Raw genomic sequence first — 19,237 nt, 5'->3', positions numbered from 1 at the left:
ATACCAAAAGGAAGTACTCGAAATTGGTATAGGCCGTCTGGAGTCACGAAGGCTGTCTTTCCGCGGTCTCGCTGATCTACCTCGGTTTGCCAGCTACTCACTTTTGAGATCGAGAGAAGTGAAATAATGGGCAGGGCGAAGTCTATCCAGCGAGTCATCGATACTTGCAGCGGGCACACATCCTTTTTCGTCATGTTGTTAAGCTTTTGGTAGTCGACGCAGAAGCGTAGCGACCTGTCCTTCTTTTTGACAAGCACAACTGAAGATGACCACGGGCTGTTGGACGGTTCGATAACGCCATCGTCAAGCATCTCGCGGTCTTGCGTACGTATCGCTTTACGTTCTTTAGCCGACACGCGGTAGGGGTGCTGGTGTATCTCGCGTGCGTCCTCGTACGTGATGATCATGTGTTGAGTGATGGACGTCTGGCGGATCTTTGAGCTACTTGCGAAGCAAGAACGTAATTCGAACAAGAGCGTTCGCAACGCAGTCTGGTTATCAGTGGACCAATCAGGATTGATATCAATATTACTCATTGACGTTTCTGCGGTATCCACTAGTTCTGATGTGACACAGTTGGTGACGTTTGCTACTTCGTGGGAAAACGCAATCGAAGTGCCACGGAAAAGGTGTCGATGCTCGTTGCTAAAGTTGGTAACGAGCAATTCAGATGGACCATCACGAAGGTATATTACACTTCTAGCTACACAGATGCCTTGTTGAAAGGGTGTTCTAAATTTTTCTCGGCCACCACATCGCCATCGTTCAAACCACAGCATGTTACGTCGACTATAACACTTGCTCGTGGAGGAAGCGTCGCGCTCTGTTCAGAAGTACGGAGTACATCGACGCGCCTTCCATCATCCTGCGCTTTGGTTGCTTGCTGGGCTGAGAACGTGACGCGGCGTTCTTGCAGATCAACGATAGCTCCATTTTCCTGTGGAAAGTAAACTCCCAGAATGACGTCACGGGAGCATTTACGTAGAACAATGCAGCTTGCTACGAATGTATACCCTTGAATATGCACTCTAGTTGTGCAGGCGCCCGGCCGACTCACGACATGGCCACCAGCTGTCCGAATCTGCGAGTTATGTCACGGCGCGACTATTTTCTTCAGCTGCGTTGTCAGTTTCCCGCTCAGTATGGAATAGCCTGCGCTGGTGTCCACCAACGCATTAATTGCACAACCATCAATTGTCACTGCTATCTCAAGTGAAAGTCGGCTATCCTTTGCAGCAGCAGGTGATGTCGGGCCAGTTTCTGTACGGTTCTGAGTCAACAAAATGTCTTCAGCGCTTCGACGTTCAGCGACCTATTCAGCAAACCCGACTAGTTTTCCAGGTGGGCGTTGGGAGATCCTGCAGTAGAATACTGCTGGGGCATTGATGAAAATCGCCTCGGTGATGGCGAGCGCGACTGGCGCCTGGCAGACGGTGGTGCATGCTTCGGGGAGAGGTAATTTTCGATGTCGCGTGGTCTCAGGCCGTGTCGGTGTGGCGGCGAGTACGCGGAAAAGCCGCGAAGCCCAAGACAGCGATATGGGCACTGGCGGTACAAGTGATGAGCTTCTTCGCAGTGAAAGCATACAGGCTGGTGATCGGGTGTGCGCCAAACATCAGACTTCTGAGGAGACGTGTGCCGATCGTTGAAGTACTTCACCGGTTGCACCGAACGATGGGCGACAGAAGCGCCACGGACAAAGGGCAAGAATGGTCACGTGTACGTGCCTTCGTAGTACGGTATGTGCTGCGCTGACTCGAGTGAAACAGCAGGGACAGGAAGAACGAACAAGGGCGGAGATGCAGCAGGGCGTTCCAAAGCTTCCGCTTAGGTTGTCCCACGGTCGTATTCAGCAGGAGCTGGCGCAGCTGTATCAGGAGGCAAGGTGTCCCGGAGGGCCTGTTGCAGCTCATTGTTGATCACAGTTGCAATAGAGCTAACCATAGGATGAGGTGTTGTTTAGAAAAAAATGTTTAACGATTTCGAGTACTTCGTACTCAACCATGGGAGAGCACTGAGCCATCCCGCTATGCTCAACAGGAAACAATTAAAAGGTGTTACACCAGCCTTTTGCAACAATTCAAACGGGCAACCCCATCAGCAATTTGCAACTCAAACGGGCAACCCCACGAGCAGCGCCCACAAACAATGCTCAAGTTTAGGCCTTCATACTTGTGCGATTTTCAATTAAAAAGCAATTATTGAGCATATCTGAGGCACCATAACAACACCTAGATGTTCCATATGTGTGGTTTTTTACTGGAAAAGGCACATAGAAGTAATTCTGAGGACCGTAGAGTTCATCACGCTGCGCTGACAGTGCAACGCGGTGCTTAAAAAGTGCAAGTGTTTCCAAAGCTTTGCTAAGACGACAAAGTGGTCGCACCTGCACGTCGCTTTGCGTTCTACACCTTATCGCCTCCGAGACAGGCACGCATTTTTCTACGTCGGTGCAAACGCCTTCCTTCGTTTTCGAAGATAACTGCCAGACGGCGCTCGTGTCTAACGTGCCTCAATGTGCTCGTTCGTCTTCGCTGCACGGATCGAGACTCTCTAACGCAGTGCTTCCAGGATACAATTCACCAATTTTCTCGCGCAGAACATCTAATAAACATTTTGTTGACTATCTCTACCCACAAGACTATCGTCTTTCAATGACATTTGTAGTGAAACATGCAGATACGGGGCCCATTTTTTCATTAGATTTTTGTGTTTACGTGCTGAAAATTGGTTCATTGCGTTATTATTGAAACTTAGTAATGTAATTTTACAATATTTTGATTGCTATTTGAATTTAATAGCAATGTCACTGGCTTTGACCGGCTGTGATTGGGGATGCAATTTGAAAATCCTGAATTTTTTAAAACTATTTATATTGTAATTTATTTTTCCTATGTATTCAATTCGTGATGTCTTTTTTGTTCGGCATGCTATAATTTGTATTCATTTATGAACATTGGACTGAAACCTCTGTTTTGCATAGTGTTGTTACTTGACCACGCTATGAGTACTGCTCTACCGATATCGTCTCCCGCTTTTGCTTTTCACCCGTATCCAACCCCCTATCTGCAGGTGAAGAGACACATAGGGCTTGCGCCTAGTGTTTTATATCTCGCTGTAAAGTACGAGCACTCATCGTGCATATCAGTATTCTGATACTAGGAAAGCCTACAGGATGAGCCACTGCCCATTTAAAATGAAGTCAAGGTGGTAAGTTTTCACACATGTAGGCTAATGGATATGCGTGTTTCTGTTTACTGCCTTCAGAATATTGTACTGAACTACTATAAGTAATCCACCTGTGTCATCGTGGTAACGTTCTTCAGTTATTGAGAATACACCGCACGTGCACTATAGCTCAATACTGCTACGTGCCAGTGCATGGAGTTGAAGAAGACGAAGCAGATAGACTGGCGCGAGCTAATCTGTGTGGCTGGCGCTGCTCGTTTAACCGGCAGTAAAAACATCTCTGACTACACCCCCCCCCCCCCCCCGAGTCGGTTTCCTAGTAACATATTTGGTGGAGTTGTGTGATCCCCGTCCTCGCCACGGAACTCCGAAGCGGACGCTCCCTCGCGGCTTTCAACATGACCATGGCACTCAAGACTCGGCTACATCCTCCCCGGTCGCCCGCGCTTCTGCCCGGCCTGTCAACCCAGCGCCCGCAACAACTTTCGTGATGCTACCCGCCTTCAAAGACCCCGGCGTGTTCTCGGGCCGCGAGGGTTCCGACGTTGACCAGTGGTACGCCTCTACGAAAGCGCCAGCGGGGATCCCACACCTATGCTCGCAAACGTCATCCTTTACCTCGACGGAAACCCACGTGTTTGGTTTGACAACCCCGATCATGACATTACGAGCTGGGACAGCTTCAAGAAAAAGATCCGTGAGCTTTTTGGCAACCCCTTCGGTCGTCGTGAAGCAGCGAAGAATGAGTTATCGACTCGCGCACAATCTTCCGCGGAGCCCTACATCGGTTACATTCAGGCTGTCCTCTCACTATGCCGCCCAGCTGACGAAAACATGTCCGAGCCTGAAAACGTTGCGCATATCCTAAAGGGTATCGCCGACGATGCGTTCAACCTGTTGGTATTCAACAATGTGTCATCTGTTGATGCGATCATTCAAGAATGCCGCCGGTTCCAACAAGCTAAAGCAGGCGCATCTCCCATCAGTTCCAGCGCCTTCCGAACACCGCTGCGACGTCCTCGTGTCTCGACACATATTATCCACCAGACACCTGTGACAACTTGACGCGCCTCGTCAGGCGGGAACTTGAAGCGGCTGCTCCAGCTAAGGTGGGACCAACGTCCCCTGACCCCTCTCCTCCAATTACGTTGCCCCTCAATCAAGCAGTCGTTCGGCAGAAAATCGCCAGCTTGGGAATTGAAACTATCTCACCGCCTCCCCGCACCTACTACCAGCTTCACTACACGCCTGCACGTCCCTTCCCGACCGGCTCTCCCTCAACGTTCCGTAATCCGTCTGCATAGCGAACACACGATGACAAGCCGATCTGCTTCTCGCGTCACCGAATCGGGCACATTTCTCGCCATTGCAGAAGTCGCTAGGGTCCTCCTGCATAAGCCTGCTCTCGTCCCTTCTATGCACGTCCTGCCTATTGTCATGAGACCAGCCACTACCATTTTGGCCAAGAACCTGCAACTGAACAGCGCTACTCCCACTCTCCATCCCCCCAACGTTGCCAGTATCGTTCTCCATAGCCCCGCCGACCGTCTTCCCCCGCCTTCTCACGAGGTTCCCCGACAGAAAACTACGTGTTGCAGCCCCCGGAGGTGGAGCTGCATCACTCGGACTGATCGAAAATCCTCTCTTGACGATACCGACAAAACGGAACCTTATAGACATACAAGTAGACGATGTACATGTCACTGCTCTTGTCGACACCGGCGCTCAACTTTCCATGATGACGAGTGATTTTCGCCGCAAGCTCAAGAAGGTTCTCATATCTGCGACAACTCAGTTCTTCCATGTTCCGCATGGCGGAATAGCATCTATTGTTAGAATGTTCTCCGCTCATGTAAGCATTGCGGATCGACACACAGTTGTTCTTTTCACCATCCTTGATGAATGCCCACTCGACGTAATCTTAGGCCTCGACTTCCTGTCCGCGCATTCTGCCCTCATAGACTGTCCGGCCAGTACGCTCCGGCTACACTTGCCCGCAACTGAACCTCTTGCACAACGGCCGAGTCGCCTCTGCACAACGGGACACGTGCGTCTCCCTCCGCAGACACTGACATTCATGGAGCTCGTCTCAATACAACCAGTTCCCGAAGGTGACTATGTGCTGACTCCTATCACCGATGTCCTCATAAACCGCGGCATTACGTTACCGCACACTATTCTGTCCGTCGCAGGAAATTCTACGTGCCTCCCAGTTGTCAACTTTAGCTTGACACCTCAAGTTCTGCCACAAGGGATCTCTTTGGCGTTGCTGTGCACCTTGGAAGACAATGCGGTAAATGTTTTCACGATGGCTGCTCCTTCTGACCCCCACGCTCAACATCAACCTGCCGCTTGCTCCGATAGTGCTATAACGTCGATGATCGCTTCCAGCTTAATGCCGCAGCAGATTGATGAGCTCCGCCGGGTTCCGCTGTCCTACATCGACGTTTTTCACCTCAGTTGCCGTCCGTTGGGGAAAGCTACTGGTATGACCCACCGCATAAGCACTTGTAATGAGCATCCTTTTCATAGGCGTCCATATCAGGTGTTGGCGGCCAAGCGTCACATTATCCAAAGTGAGGTCGACTCGCCAAGAACATCATTGAGCCATATTGCAGTCCTTGGACTTCTCCAGTAGTGCTAGTCCGCAAGAAAGTTGGTGCATGGCGTTTCTGCGTTGATCATCGACACCTCAACAAAATTACCAAAAAAGACGTGTACCCTCTGCCACGAATAGATGATGCGCTTGATTGCCTCTATAAGTCCCACTATTTTTCCTCCATAGACCTTTGTTTCGGCTACTGGCAGAGAGAGGTAGATGATATGGACCGTGAAAAGATGGCAGTCATCATTCTCGATGGCATATATTAGTTCAAGGTCATGCCCTTCGGCCTTTGTAACGATCCAGCCACCTTCGAACGAATGATGGACTCCCTGCTCAGAGGATTCAAATGGTCCATCTGTTTGTGCCACTTGGACGACGTCATCGTCTTTTCACCAACATTTGAAACTCATATAGAGCGCCTTTTGGCCGTCTTAGAAATCTTCCGTCACGCTGGCCTGCAGCTCAACTCATCCAAATGTCACTTTGGACGCCATCAAATCACAGTACTTGGCCATTTAGTAGACGCCGATGGTGTACAACCAGACCCGGCAAAAATCAGCACTGTCAAAAACTTTCCTGTACCACGATCTGCGAAGGATGCACGCAGCTTTATCGGACTATGTTCCTACTTCCGACGCTTCGTGAAATATTTTGCGCACATAGCGAGGCCGCTTACTCAGCTCCTCAAGAAAGACGTCCCGTTTTCATGGGGCTTCAAAGAGGCTTCTGCATTTTCTACTCTCATCGCTCTCCTCACTACACCTTCAATGTTGGCATACTTCAACCCTGCTGCCCCTACGGAAATCCATACAGATGCAAGTGGACATGACAATGGCGCAGTGCTGGCTCAGAAACAACATGGCCATGATTCCTTTATTGCATATGCCAGCCGCCTTCTATCCACCCCTGAAAGTAACTATTAGATCACAGACCGTGAGTGCCCGGCTCTTGTATGGGCGGGGGCGTAATTTCGACCTTATTTATACGGACGCCCATTTTCGGTAGTTACCGACCACCAGGCGCTCTGCTGGCTCAACTCTCTGTAAGATCCATCAGGCCACCTTGGTCGCTGGGCTTTGCGCCTGCAAGAGTTTTCATATTCGGTGGTCTACAAATCTGGCCACCTACACTATCAAGCCGATTGCCTCTCCTGGTACCCTGTCGACAATTCTGAGGACACTGACGAGCCCACGGAGAACTCCATCTTGTCAGTGTCCGACTTCCTTAATATTGGGGAAGAACAGAAGCGTGATCCAGAACTGCTTGACATCATCAGGCGTGTGCAACCCTCCCCAAATGATGCTTCAGTCCGCTACTTTTTCATTAAAAAGGGTGTGCTATACCGTCGCGATTTCCGACCAGACGGGCCCTACCTTCTCACTGTTGTGCCTAAGCATTTTCGCCGCTCTGTTCTCACCGAACTTCACGACGCTCCCACGGCAGGACACCTTGGCGTATCCCGCACGTACGAGCGCGTCCGGCGCCGTTTCTTCTAGCCAGGCCTTGCTCGCTTGTTACGCCGATACTCCGCACGTGTGACATATGCCAACGTCGTAAAACACCGTCGCTGCTACCCGCTGGCCATCTTCAACTAATTGACATACCCGCGGAACCATTTTAACATGTTGGGTTAGACCTGCTTGGTCCTTTTCCCACATCAACATTGGGAAACAAATGGATAGCCGTTATTACAGACTATGCTACACACTACGCTATTACGCGAGCTCTACCGACCAGCTGTGCAACCGACGTCGCTGACTTCTTGTTATGGGACATTATATTGATTCACGGTGTTCCGAGACCGCTTCTCACAGACCGTGGCCGTACATTTCTATCCCAAGTCATCGCCGACATTCTGCGTTCTTGTTCCACGCAACACACACTGACAACCGCTTACCACCCTCAAACAAACAGCCTCACGGAACGATTTAACCGCACTCTAACAAATATGCTCGCTATGTACGTGTCGCCCGACCACCAAGACTGGGACCTTGCCTCACCGTACGCAACTTTCGCGTATAATTCCTCCCGTCACGACAGAGCGGGCTTTTCGCCGTTATTCTTATTGTACGAAAGAGAGCCGACTTTACCATTGCACACAGTCATCTCACCTCACACCTCGTGCACCAGCGAGTATGCCCGCGACGCGATTGCACGAGCCGATCATGCCCGTCAGCTCGCTCGCGCTCGGCTGATGGCGTCGCAATCCAACCAATGCCGTCGGTACGATGCGGAACATAGAGAGGTACATTTCGCTACCGGTACCCTCGTTTTACTCTGGTCCCTTCATCGGCGGCTGTGTCTATCAGAAAAATTTCTGTCTCATTACACGGGACCCTACCATATATTGCGTCAAGTAGCACCTGTCACCTACGAGATCAGCCCTATCTATCCATCATCATCTGCTATGCGGACCAGTGATATTGTACACGTCTCGCGGGTCAAGCCGTACAAGAATTCGTCAGATAATGACTTCCTTTAAAGCACCGGGACGGTGCCTGCGCCGCCGGGGGTCATGCTACGTGCCAGTGCATGGAGTTGAAGAAGACAAAGCAGATAGACTGACGCGAGATATTCTGTGTGGCTGGCGCTGCTCGCTTAACCGGCTGTAAATACATCTCTGACTACCCCTCCGAGTCGTTCTCCTTCTCGTAGCAATATATGACACTCGTGCTGATTTAAATCTCATAAAAATGTCAATAAAGTACTTATCGTTTGACGCAGTTACATTTTTTTGGTAATGGTTTATTGACCTGATAGTGGTGTTTAGATGTGGATCGCAAAAATTTTTTTAGAAGCACACGAAATCTGCTGCTTCAAAAATGTGAATAAATTGGATTTAACATCAAAAGAAGTTGCCGTAGAACCTCTGCAATTCCTTTCGCTAAACTATGAAACTCAGCTATGGAAAGTTCTACCCATGGAACGGAAGGTGTCGAACAAAACACTGCATAAGCGATAAAGAGCAAATTGAAAATGCTTTCTAAGCAATTGTGGAGTTGCCACCGGCTGTAACCTGCGTTGCGAAGACTGCCCTCCTTATCTGACAAAAAAGAAATGCAGACTCGGCACCGTATACAAAAAAAAAACTGAGCTGCTTGATTAGAAATCGGTCCAGCACAGCAAGTGAGATACAAGCAGCGCCGCGGACAGAGTGTAGTATTCAGAAAGCATTGCGCGTTGCATCTGCGCCTCATCTATCCGGGCTGCGGGAATGTTGTCATCGTTTTCCCTTGGAACAATTAAATATGTTATTGCTTTATAGAGAACAGGATGCGTTCACTTTAGCGCACTTCTGGGTAAAGAACCATTTACTGCAGTTTTTGTGATACACGCGTTTTCTTTCTTTATATTCAAGCTGGTGATTCAAGCGAACTGGAACATAACAGCATGCGAGCTGAAAGAAATAGCCAGCATATTTGTGTTGCAGGCCATAAAGGCTAGGTATTAAATGTGTTTTGATCGAATGACTGTGGTTTTATGAAATAGTTCAAGCATAAAGCTTCTTAGAATTTAATTAGAAAACGAAGAGTGAAGAACAAAGTTTATAGCTTATGATTCATACAACAAAGTACTTACAGAGTACATTTTGAAGTCTTGACTCTAAAGCTTGCTGCTCCTTTCAAGTCAGTGACAATTGTGTTGCTTCTTTGTGCTGTCGATCGAATGTTTTCATTAAAACATAATTCGCATTGCATCGGACTCGCTTAAATTGTGGAAGTTTTGCGTGCTTGGATCTTAAGGAATACGGGGTACTTACTGCGCATAACTTTTCATATCTTTTTCTGCCTCAACTGGGAAGCCAAAAGCTGCTTGCCAGGGAGCATGTTGGATGTAAATAATTGTTTACATACAGCGTTTTGTTTACATGCAATGAAATCTTTCAGGAAATACGAAAATTAATGTGTTAATGAACTCCTAATTTAAAACGTGCTAAAGCTCCGACTTTTTTTCTTCGTAAGTACCTGTGGGCCTTGTGAAGCCTTTAGAACGTTTCACTGCAGTACCAGGTTTTGCAAATATTTTGGATAACCTGTCTTGAAATATTTTTATGTCGCGATTTCATTGTGCACTTCAACTATTTGCTTTGAAGTATTGAACTGAATATGGTGCGTGTGCCATGTTACTGTAACTCGTTCGAATATGCTCACCCCACTTTTTCATGGCGAATACAAGGAAACAACGCAGATAAAGTGAGGAGCAATAACAGCTGAAAAAAAAAACATGACTGAACGCAATCGCTACATCACTGGACTCTCCAATGTTGGCTGCATTATCAAATAGGTGGCGCAACGATGCTGCGATGCATTAAACACTAATTACTGTGTGGCAGCTTGGGCTAGTTGGTATGGCATGACGATAGTTATAGCGCGAGAACAAAACGACGACACAGAGACAAGAAGGACACGAAAGACACGAGCGCTCGTGTCTTTCGTGTCCTTCTTGTCTCTGCATCGTCGTTTTCTTCTCGCGCTATAACTATCGTCATGCTAATTACTGTCACATAAATTGTCATTGAAGATCAAGACATATTAAAACGTGTGGGCGCCAAGCTAACCGTCCGTGCGGGCTTTTAAATAGTCATAAAGAAGGAATGCTTTTTCTCCTGTTACCGCAGGAACTAGTTATATCTAGCAACTCTCTTTAGATAAATAAAACAAAGCACCTACACACGCAGGCATGGACGCACACACACACGCACCCTTCAAACACATAAATAACATAGGGATCTCTGAGTTCTCAAACGGGCTGAGCAAAGATGGCGGGCCTAGTGTGTATGTAAAGTCAAACATCCGCAAACCACACTGCCACTCACGTGCAAATTCAGAAATAAATACTGGAACTCTCTCAGATTCACTTATTTCTTGGAAATCATGACGCTACTTCAAAAAACTTCACGCTCAAATAAAAGCCTAATGTTTTTAAAATGGTCTAAATTGAATTAACAATTTTAAAACTAATCGAGAAGCGTGATTTATCAATAATGTTTTCATTACGGAAAGTGCCACATGATAACGAATTGAGGAATAAACAGAAAAATAAGGTGTTGAAGGAGGGCTGAGCGTTGTAAGGTTTGTGAATCAAGTTTAAATCAAACGAAAACCGGCATACGTAGTGGTAAAGCTTACTACGCAGTTTGTGTCGGTGAGTGTGGCCTTAAGACGTCATCAATGCATACAATGGACTTTACTCAGTGCTTTTCAAATTCTTTCCCTGCTTATGTTTAACCATTTTACTCTAATCTTAACAGCCGACGGTCCCCAACCGTCTTTGCAGTCTCTGCACAATATTGACTTTATTGCTTTCATTGTTCAGCCACATGTTCCTGAGAAGGCAAGCATCCATTCATCTCACGATTATCTGACAGACGAATTCAAAAAAAGACATCGGGAAATTTGTGAAGCCACCGTGCTTGCGGCTCTGTGAACTGGCCTCACCATGTGTATCCCCAAGGCTACAGAAATGAAGACGGGAAATACTTAGAATACATGCGCCAGCGTCGTGACAGAATGCGGCCTGATAAATACGTTACGCCAAGCCTAATAAAGTGCTTCTTAGTTGGCAGGAGATACCCATGAATTACATGTGTACGCGTTGGTTGCATTCTTCTGAAAGCACACGTGGTGGCTCCGGCATTATGGATGCTGGGAGACAGCAACCAAAACAATTTCGCCTTCGCACTCATTCTTTGCATGCGTCCCTCATAATCATATGGTGGTTTTGGGACGTTAAACCCCACAAATCAATCAAATCAATTATTCTTTGCATGAATAAGAAAATAACCATAAGAAGTTTTGTGGCTGAGATGTTATAGAGATTAGGGGCAACTTTATGCCATCATGAAACGAACAATAAATGTTCACTAGTAGTTAGCGGGCACCTTACCACTGTGCTGTGACAAAATTAAGAAGAGCATGTAAGACGTCATTTTATTATTGGGGCAATAGGGTTCCTTTTTAATTGTTCGTTTCACTAATGACACATATTATCCTGATGAATTTATAGTATATTATGAAGAATTGACATCATTTCACTGATACGTACAACATGCGATGCTTAGAAATTGTATTCTTTGTTATCACCAGGCGCACGAAGAATCAGTTACGTCCTCTGTGCGAGCCTAGATTGCAGCGTTAGTATCATTGTCGCTCTTATACTTTATTCTGTCACACCATTTTCAGCAGTAAATTCAATGAAAATTCCACTTTATTTTAAATTTCGATTCATTATATCACTAAAAAAGCAACAGCATTTAGGTCAGTGTTCTTTGACCCAAGTGTTTCTCCATTTCTCCTAGTCATGTTTCTCCTAGTCAATGTATTGCATGGCGATTGCACTTTTGCAATATAACGAGAGACAGAATAATTGAAAGAAGATATACAGAAAGCATTATCAGAAGTACGTTACTAGCTTAAGTGTGACATTTTTTTCATCTATAGTACACATACTAGAGTTAATAATTAGAACTATCAGCATAGCTAACGTAATTCGCTAAGCATTATGAAGGGAAGCTCTAGCTAGTAACATAACACTTGCACCAAAAATGTGGAACATAATAAAAAACAGTATCACTACCAATAAATATTAGGTCTGTTTTATTTTCAATTTAAAGAAAGCTTAGGGCCCTAATAAAATTTCTCTGTATTAACAATGAAAAAAAACGCACAGCACCTAATTTGCCGTGTGACTGCAGTTAACTTTTTTCTCTGTGATATAGAGAGGGAGACAGAAGAAGATTTAAAAAAAGCGCTGGAAGGTTAACGTAGTAAATATAAAATAAAGTCTATGGAGAGATCGCCGACCTAATTTGCCGTGTGACTGCAGTTAATTTTTTTCTCTGTGATGTAGAGAGGGGGAGAGAAGAAGATGTAAAAAAAGCGCTGGAAGGTTAACGTAGTAAATATAAAATAAAGTCTACGCAGACATCGCCGACCATGCGTTGAGTTCTCTTTTTTTTTCCATTTGCCAGTAAATGTCAACACAAGTGTCATTAAAAGTTTTATTGTTCAGCAAAGAGAAATGAATGAGCCTTCTCGGGAGATCATGTAAGCAACTGAGCACAGAAATAGCGACCCAGTAGTACCAGATTTACTCGAGCAAAGTGCGAGATTTTCCTTTCAGAGCTTTGCTTCCTTGAATCTGCCCTAGCGTTACAATCGAACACCGAAATTTCGTTTTCTTTCATAAATCAAATAAAAAGTCACCCCTCGTGTTACAATAATGGTCGTTTTGCAATCGAGTAGGTATGGTAGTCGACGGGTACTTCGACGCAAACGGATACTACTGCACAAAATACGTAAGCGAAAGAAGTAATAATAGCAGAAAAAGCTGCGAGGATGCCACCAGTTGTTGACATCTCATTAGCGAAAAAGACGGGAGACGCGAGCCGCGTTAAATGGGGGACAGGCAGCACTCTTCATTTCCAGAAACAGGGGCATCTGCCAAATGGTTGTGATGGCTTCTTCCTGCTCTGCTTTCCGCAGCTCAGCCTTCGAAAAGATCGGTGGCCTCACACTTTTCTGAACTTTCCCAACAACATAGAAGAAGGAAAAGCAACGACTCGAAAGAGTCGTAGAAGTGTCCCACAAGGTACGTGGGAATTTGGAGGTTGAAGACGCTCTCTCCACTCTGTTCATTACTACTACTAGCCGTACATCATAGTCTGCTGTCCTAATTACGCTTTTACCTCCATCAAACGCCCTTGAAAAACCACTTCCTTCTTACCGGCGAGACACGCAGTGAAATTGAGTTGTGCTAAAGAATAGAAAATGAACAAAAAAAACATGGACATCGTACCATAAAGTTCAAGAGTCTATTACAGGCACTCTGGTTATCTCGCGCGCTAAAACACTTCCTGTCTTTCGTTACGTTCTCGTCACGCTTATTTTCTTAGCGTGAGTAGAGAACAGCCACTTTCTCTTTTGCATAGTTTCTTTATTACAGCAGAGAGTGAAGAGAAAAAGAAACCCAATATACCGGGAAATAGGCACTGCCATATCTTGCAAGCTGCAGGAAAGGTTATGGAAGAAAAAAAATGTCATCCTCTTGCTTGCAACGCAAAACGACGAAAAATTGGCACCGATTTTCTGCGAATTACTTTTTATTAGGCTGCAAAAATTTGGTTCGTGCATCCTGGAGCAGGAGGAGGTTTTTGTTTTGTTTTGGGAATAACTCCTCGAAAAGAGTTAGTAAATCTCGTTCATGCGCTTGCTTATTTCTTCTTTTCTAATGTCGAAGCATTCATTAGTATGTTTGGTTGTTGGTGGTTGTGGTTGTAAGGGAAAGGAAAAAGGCACCTAATTTCTGTCTGCCTGAGCGGCGACACGGCGCAGTGCCTTATAGGGGTGAGGGGAAGGAGGGACGACAAGAATAAAAGGAAAAATGAAGAAATAGAGAGGCAAGCGACGGAATATAGAAGGAGATAGGAAAGTGGGGATCCGGTCGAAGCAGTCCAAGGGCGGGGCATCACGATGCGAGAGCTGCACGGCGTCAGGAGACCGCGGAGGGCGAACCAGTCGGCGGGAGCTACGCTGATGTCGGAGATCGCGAGGGCACAACCGTCCAGCATGAAATCCTCCGAGCGAATCCAGGCACTTTGAGCGTTTTTATCTCCCTATCTGCCATTTATTGCCAGTGTGATGTTTCTGCATTTTGCTCACAACTAGTGTCAGCGGAGACGGCTTGAAAGTGCACGTGCTTCTTTTTCATCCCCTCGGGAGTTCTTCACTTCAAATGAGACGGCTTCCTGCTTTCCCATAGCAGAGTACTAAGTGCACTAAATTGTTAAGTACTTTCTCTCAACACATAATAGTGCGATTTTGGCGAAGTCTAGCGAAGTGTGCCCTCTTATCGTTTATAACAATAGCCAAAGGTGAGCGCGGCACGCACCAATTTCGCGAAGTCGAAGATTGAAAACTAGCGATGATTTTTTGCGGAGTCTGTGCAATGCCTTCGTGCTAAATCAGAAAACCATCAACTATTATTTTAGTGGGCCGATCATCGAAGGTAAATAAAGAGGTGTGTGTTATAGCACGTAAGATCTTTTTGAGGATTACAGTTATCATTATCACTACTTTATTGCTCGTTGCAAGACCAACACAGGCAAAATGCATAATTGTATCATGTCTCCAGCTTGATTCTCTACCTCAAAAGCCAAAAAAAATGACTTCCAAAGTATGAAACACTCTGGTTTTTAAGAATGCGACAAGAATACATTTAATGCTACCGTAAAAAGCACCTTCGAAGATGGTACGGAGTCACTGAAAACAAATGTATCTTCACGCGTCCTATATTATTTTTAAAAAGTCATCTGGCGCCAAGGGTGCAAGCTATTTCAGCAGTTTTAATGCAGCGTCGTCTTTAGTCTGCAAAACTACCAGCATGTGTGAACCGAGTTGGTTACCAGGGCGGACTTACCGTAGCTCTCTTTCAGACTTACTCTCTTCGCTCTGACAAAAGCACCTTTTTACTCTTTCATCTCGCATCAAAGTTGAAGTCCTCGGTGGGCCGTGAGGAGATCATACGCTGCTTCAACATTTCGAACACGTCAGCTAGGCGGAGAAGCACCGCAGCTGTCTGGGGTCTTTTTCGGTTAGTGTTTGTATAGTATTGTACGTTATTTTGTTCGTTCCTCTGCATGGTTTTTTCGACCGTGTTTTTTTTTTACCTACAGGAAATGGCGCACTCGGTCTTTACATTCTGTGGACCAAAAAATATCGAGATTAGTTTGTTTGTTTTTCTCTTTGTCTGCACTATTCGTTGCGTCGGCGTCATGAATCGATAAGGCAGAAAACAGCTACATTGATTTTTTATTGAAGAAGCGTGATACATGGCAGCCTTGTCTCGCAGTATTCATGTCAGTCCTCAAGTCCTCTTGTATCGAACAGAACGAACCAAAGGCAAGGGCTATTAAACTTTTGGCAACCTCCATGCTACACTTCATAGCAGTATTGTTAGGAATATTATTGTTCACATATAAAAATTCAATTTGCAAAAATTCCTCTTTGTTTGTTTTCTCTGTATTAAAAATCACGTGGTCTATATTCAATAAGATATGCTGCAACTTCAAGCTACATAGAGAATCATTCATCGACCTAACAAAGTAACAATCGCAACTGCTGCATTTTGTTGCAAACATGAATGTGTTTCATGAAATATTTCATTGTGAAGTATATTCTGGAGTATTGCATTATTCCAGGCTGTTACACTCACGGAGACCGAAATGCCTAATGACATTTGAAATACCGTGATTCGCGGGCGCGAAGCACATACCGATTATATTTTAGCTCAGTGATATTTTTTGCGATCTTCTTCTGTAAACGTAAGTGGTCATACTTGAGAAATAATATTTGAGTGCAACGTCAGAAGTGTTGCTTCCATATACGAAGAACGTGCGATGTTGTTATTAGTCACCGTAGGCATTGCAAGCTTGAAATTTCAATGCTCTCGTTCCTGATTGAGCTGTTGATCAGTAGCAACCACCTGTTCGTTGAGCTTGACGTCTTGGAGCATGCCGTGCCCGCGTCCGACAGCACGGTGAGGATAAGGATAAAGGCCGGGCGACTGGTGAGAAGATGATGGCACCAGAGATAAGTCCCCGCGGCAGAGTGAAACTAAGGGCTCCCACCTACATCACTTTCAGTAGGTACCGCTCAAGAGCTGCCTCGGGAGGTTGATGACTGGAAGGTGCGTCATGCACCATACCTGAAGGCACTGCACGACGTAGCAGTGCTCGTCTCCAGCCTCGCGTTTGTAACTGTGCGCATTGATTATGCACGAATGCAAAGGAATTGGGATGACAGAAGCGTTTGGTGAGAGGTTGCCGGTTTGAGCTAAGAGGCTTTGTGTCAGGGAAAGGGATATATATATATAGAAAAAGGAAGAGAATGCTGTTGTGTAATTTTAGCCGGAGATGATGCCTTGGGGAAACTTGCACTTTTTTAGAATACCCTTAACTTGAAAAATACAGAAATAAAACGTAATTTTTATAAATGCAAAGCATTTATATAACATCAAACGTTTGACCATATATATGTATATTATCAACATCATCACCATCGTCATTGTCAGCATGACTATGTCCACTGCAGGACAAATACCTCTCCCATGTTCCGCCAGTTAACTCGGTCCTGTGCTTGCGGTTCTATGTATATAACTGCCCATAAAGCTTGTCTACATCTGGGTGCTTTAGTGACTCCCTACATAACGTGGCGCAGACCAATATTTGTGTGGCACGGTAAGAAGATCTAAAAATATAACGACAGAGTAATTACTAACGGGAAAGTAGAAACCCGCACCCCGTCAAACCAATTCGTCTTTTTCATTCGGATAGTTGCAATCAATCATATACGACAGTCGTGGTATGCGGGTATGCGCCACAGGTAATGTAACATTTATATTTATCCAGGAATGACAAGAACAGAAATCAATAGTCTAAAGGTGAGAACACTGGGAAACATTGACATCTGCAGCATTGACCCGACGAATTCAACGAAAAAAAAACAGAATTACAGCGGGCTACGAAACTAATGGTTCTTCGTGGAAGTAAGCTATTCTACCACAAAGCCAGCTAAGGAACAAAAGCCGGTTTGCAAAAGAACTCTACACTGAAGCAAGGCTGCTGCAACGTCAATTGTGATTGTACTGCTGGCTATGTAGTTTGGCCAAAACCAGTAAACATTGTGTTCTCACTCAAAACAATTGGCTCATACCCACAAGGGAAACTGCCCAACTGAATTTTATATATCAAATTTAAATGCCATAGAATATACAAAAAAGGAATGCGAAAAGGACAAAACGGAATGCACATATTCAAGTAAAAAAGGACCGAATATTTCAAGAAGTGCGAGATGAAAGCGAAAAAAAGAGGAAAAATTGTATTGATCAGACGGTATCACTAGCAACCAATTTTTTATGTTGCCTGAATAAATCATTGTAGCGCAGATCGAACAACGCTGGGGCCCATAGAAAACTGACTGGCTCCAAGTGATAACAAGCGAGATGTAATAACTCGGCTGGTACTCGGCTGCGGACCTGCAGGTCGCGGGTTCTAATCCCGGCTGCGGCGGCTGCGTTTCCTATCGAGGCGGTAATGTTGTAGGCCCGTGTGCTTAGATTTGGGTGCACGTTCAAGAACCCCAGGTGGTCGAAATTTCTGGAGCCCTCCACTACGGCGTCTGCTCATAATTATATGGTGGTTTTGGGACGTTAAACCCCACATATCAATTATATTTGTTACAACAACACTCACGTCGGCAGTCTCTCGGTAATGCGGTCGTCACGTCAAAGCACCACTTTCCCTTGACACGCCACTACAGCTGATATTTCTTGTAAATGGCCAAGTGCTGCACCAGTGTAGCGAATCCTGCTCTGGTGAGTGAGGGCATTAGCAGATGTGGTCGCTCAACCCAGGCCCTTTTATGCATTTGCATCTTACCAAGAATTGTTCTTTTAAAATCTAGTTGGCCATTGTTCATAACTAGCATTATATATTATTATTTTGTAATGACAACACGAAGCTGAAAGTAGCAGTCTTTTTTTTTATATATCCACATGCCCTTCCCCATTAGGACAAAATAAGCGTTTCTGCTTCTGAAAATTCTGGTTTTATAGTGTATGCTTGAATATTCCCTGGGGCTCGGCTTCGTTTTAATTTTCACACGTCTATGTAAGTTTCCATACAGCCAACAGAAATTAAACATACCACTAAACTGCCAAATTTGCGAAACAATTTCACTTGTTCCACTTGTATATCTTTTTAGAAAGGCGCCGTCTCTTTAATGGTAGCGCATGACCCCTGTATAAAGCTGAATGACGTTCTAATATTGGCACCACATCGAAGAAAGAAGAATTATGTGGATCATAATCTCTAGCGATATATACGGAAAGATGCAAACCTAGTAATGTAAGCAGACCTCCCCAAGTGAACTTTTTTCATAATTAGGGAGATATTACGATTTGTCAGAATGAAGCAGAAAATCAATATCTCGGCTCTACGAAGAAAATGGTGGCATCACTCTTACTAGGTCTACTTGAAGAGATAATGATCTATAACGCCCAGACACATAACAGCTGAATTAAAGCTACAAAACGGGAAGCATACCCGAAAGACACTCCGTGTGCACTTCCTTTCAAATGAGTGCCAAGGGAGCATGAGACCATGAAGCACTCTTTTCTTGAAAGATGGAGACAGATTGTTCAAAAGGCTGGGCGTGACGGTTCGGGCCCGCTTAATGAAGATAACCTTGACAGAGACCGTGTTGCTCTTCCACACAGAGCCCCTAGTGAAAGAACCCTCCAATAGAATGGAATGAAATGGAGGAGCAAAAATGTAGACGGGATGGTAAAGTGCTAAAAAAGGCGAACCAGAACGAGCTCGGTCTTTGTAATAAAAAAATTAAAAATAGCTAGAGGACAAACCCGTTTTCAATACCCAGCACAACC

Source organism: Rhipicephalus microplus, chromosome 2, assembly GCF_043290135.1.
Source record: "Rhipicephalus microplus isolate Deutch F79 chromosome 2, USDA_Rmic, whole genome shotgun sequence".
Taxonomy (NCBI): Eukaryota; Metazoa; Arthropoda; class Arachnida; order Ixodida; family Ixodidae; genus Rhipicephalus; species Rhipicephalus microplus.
This window is presented reverse-complemented; position numbering follows the sequence as displayed.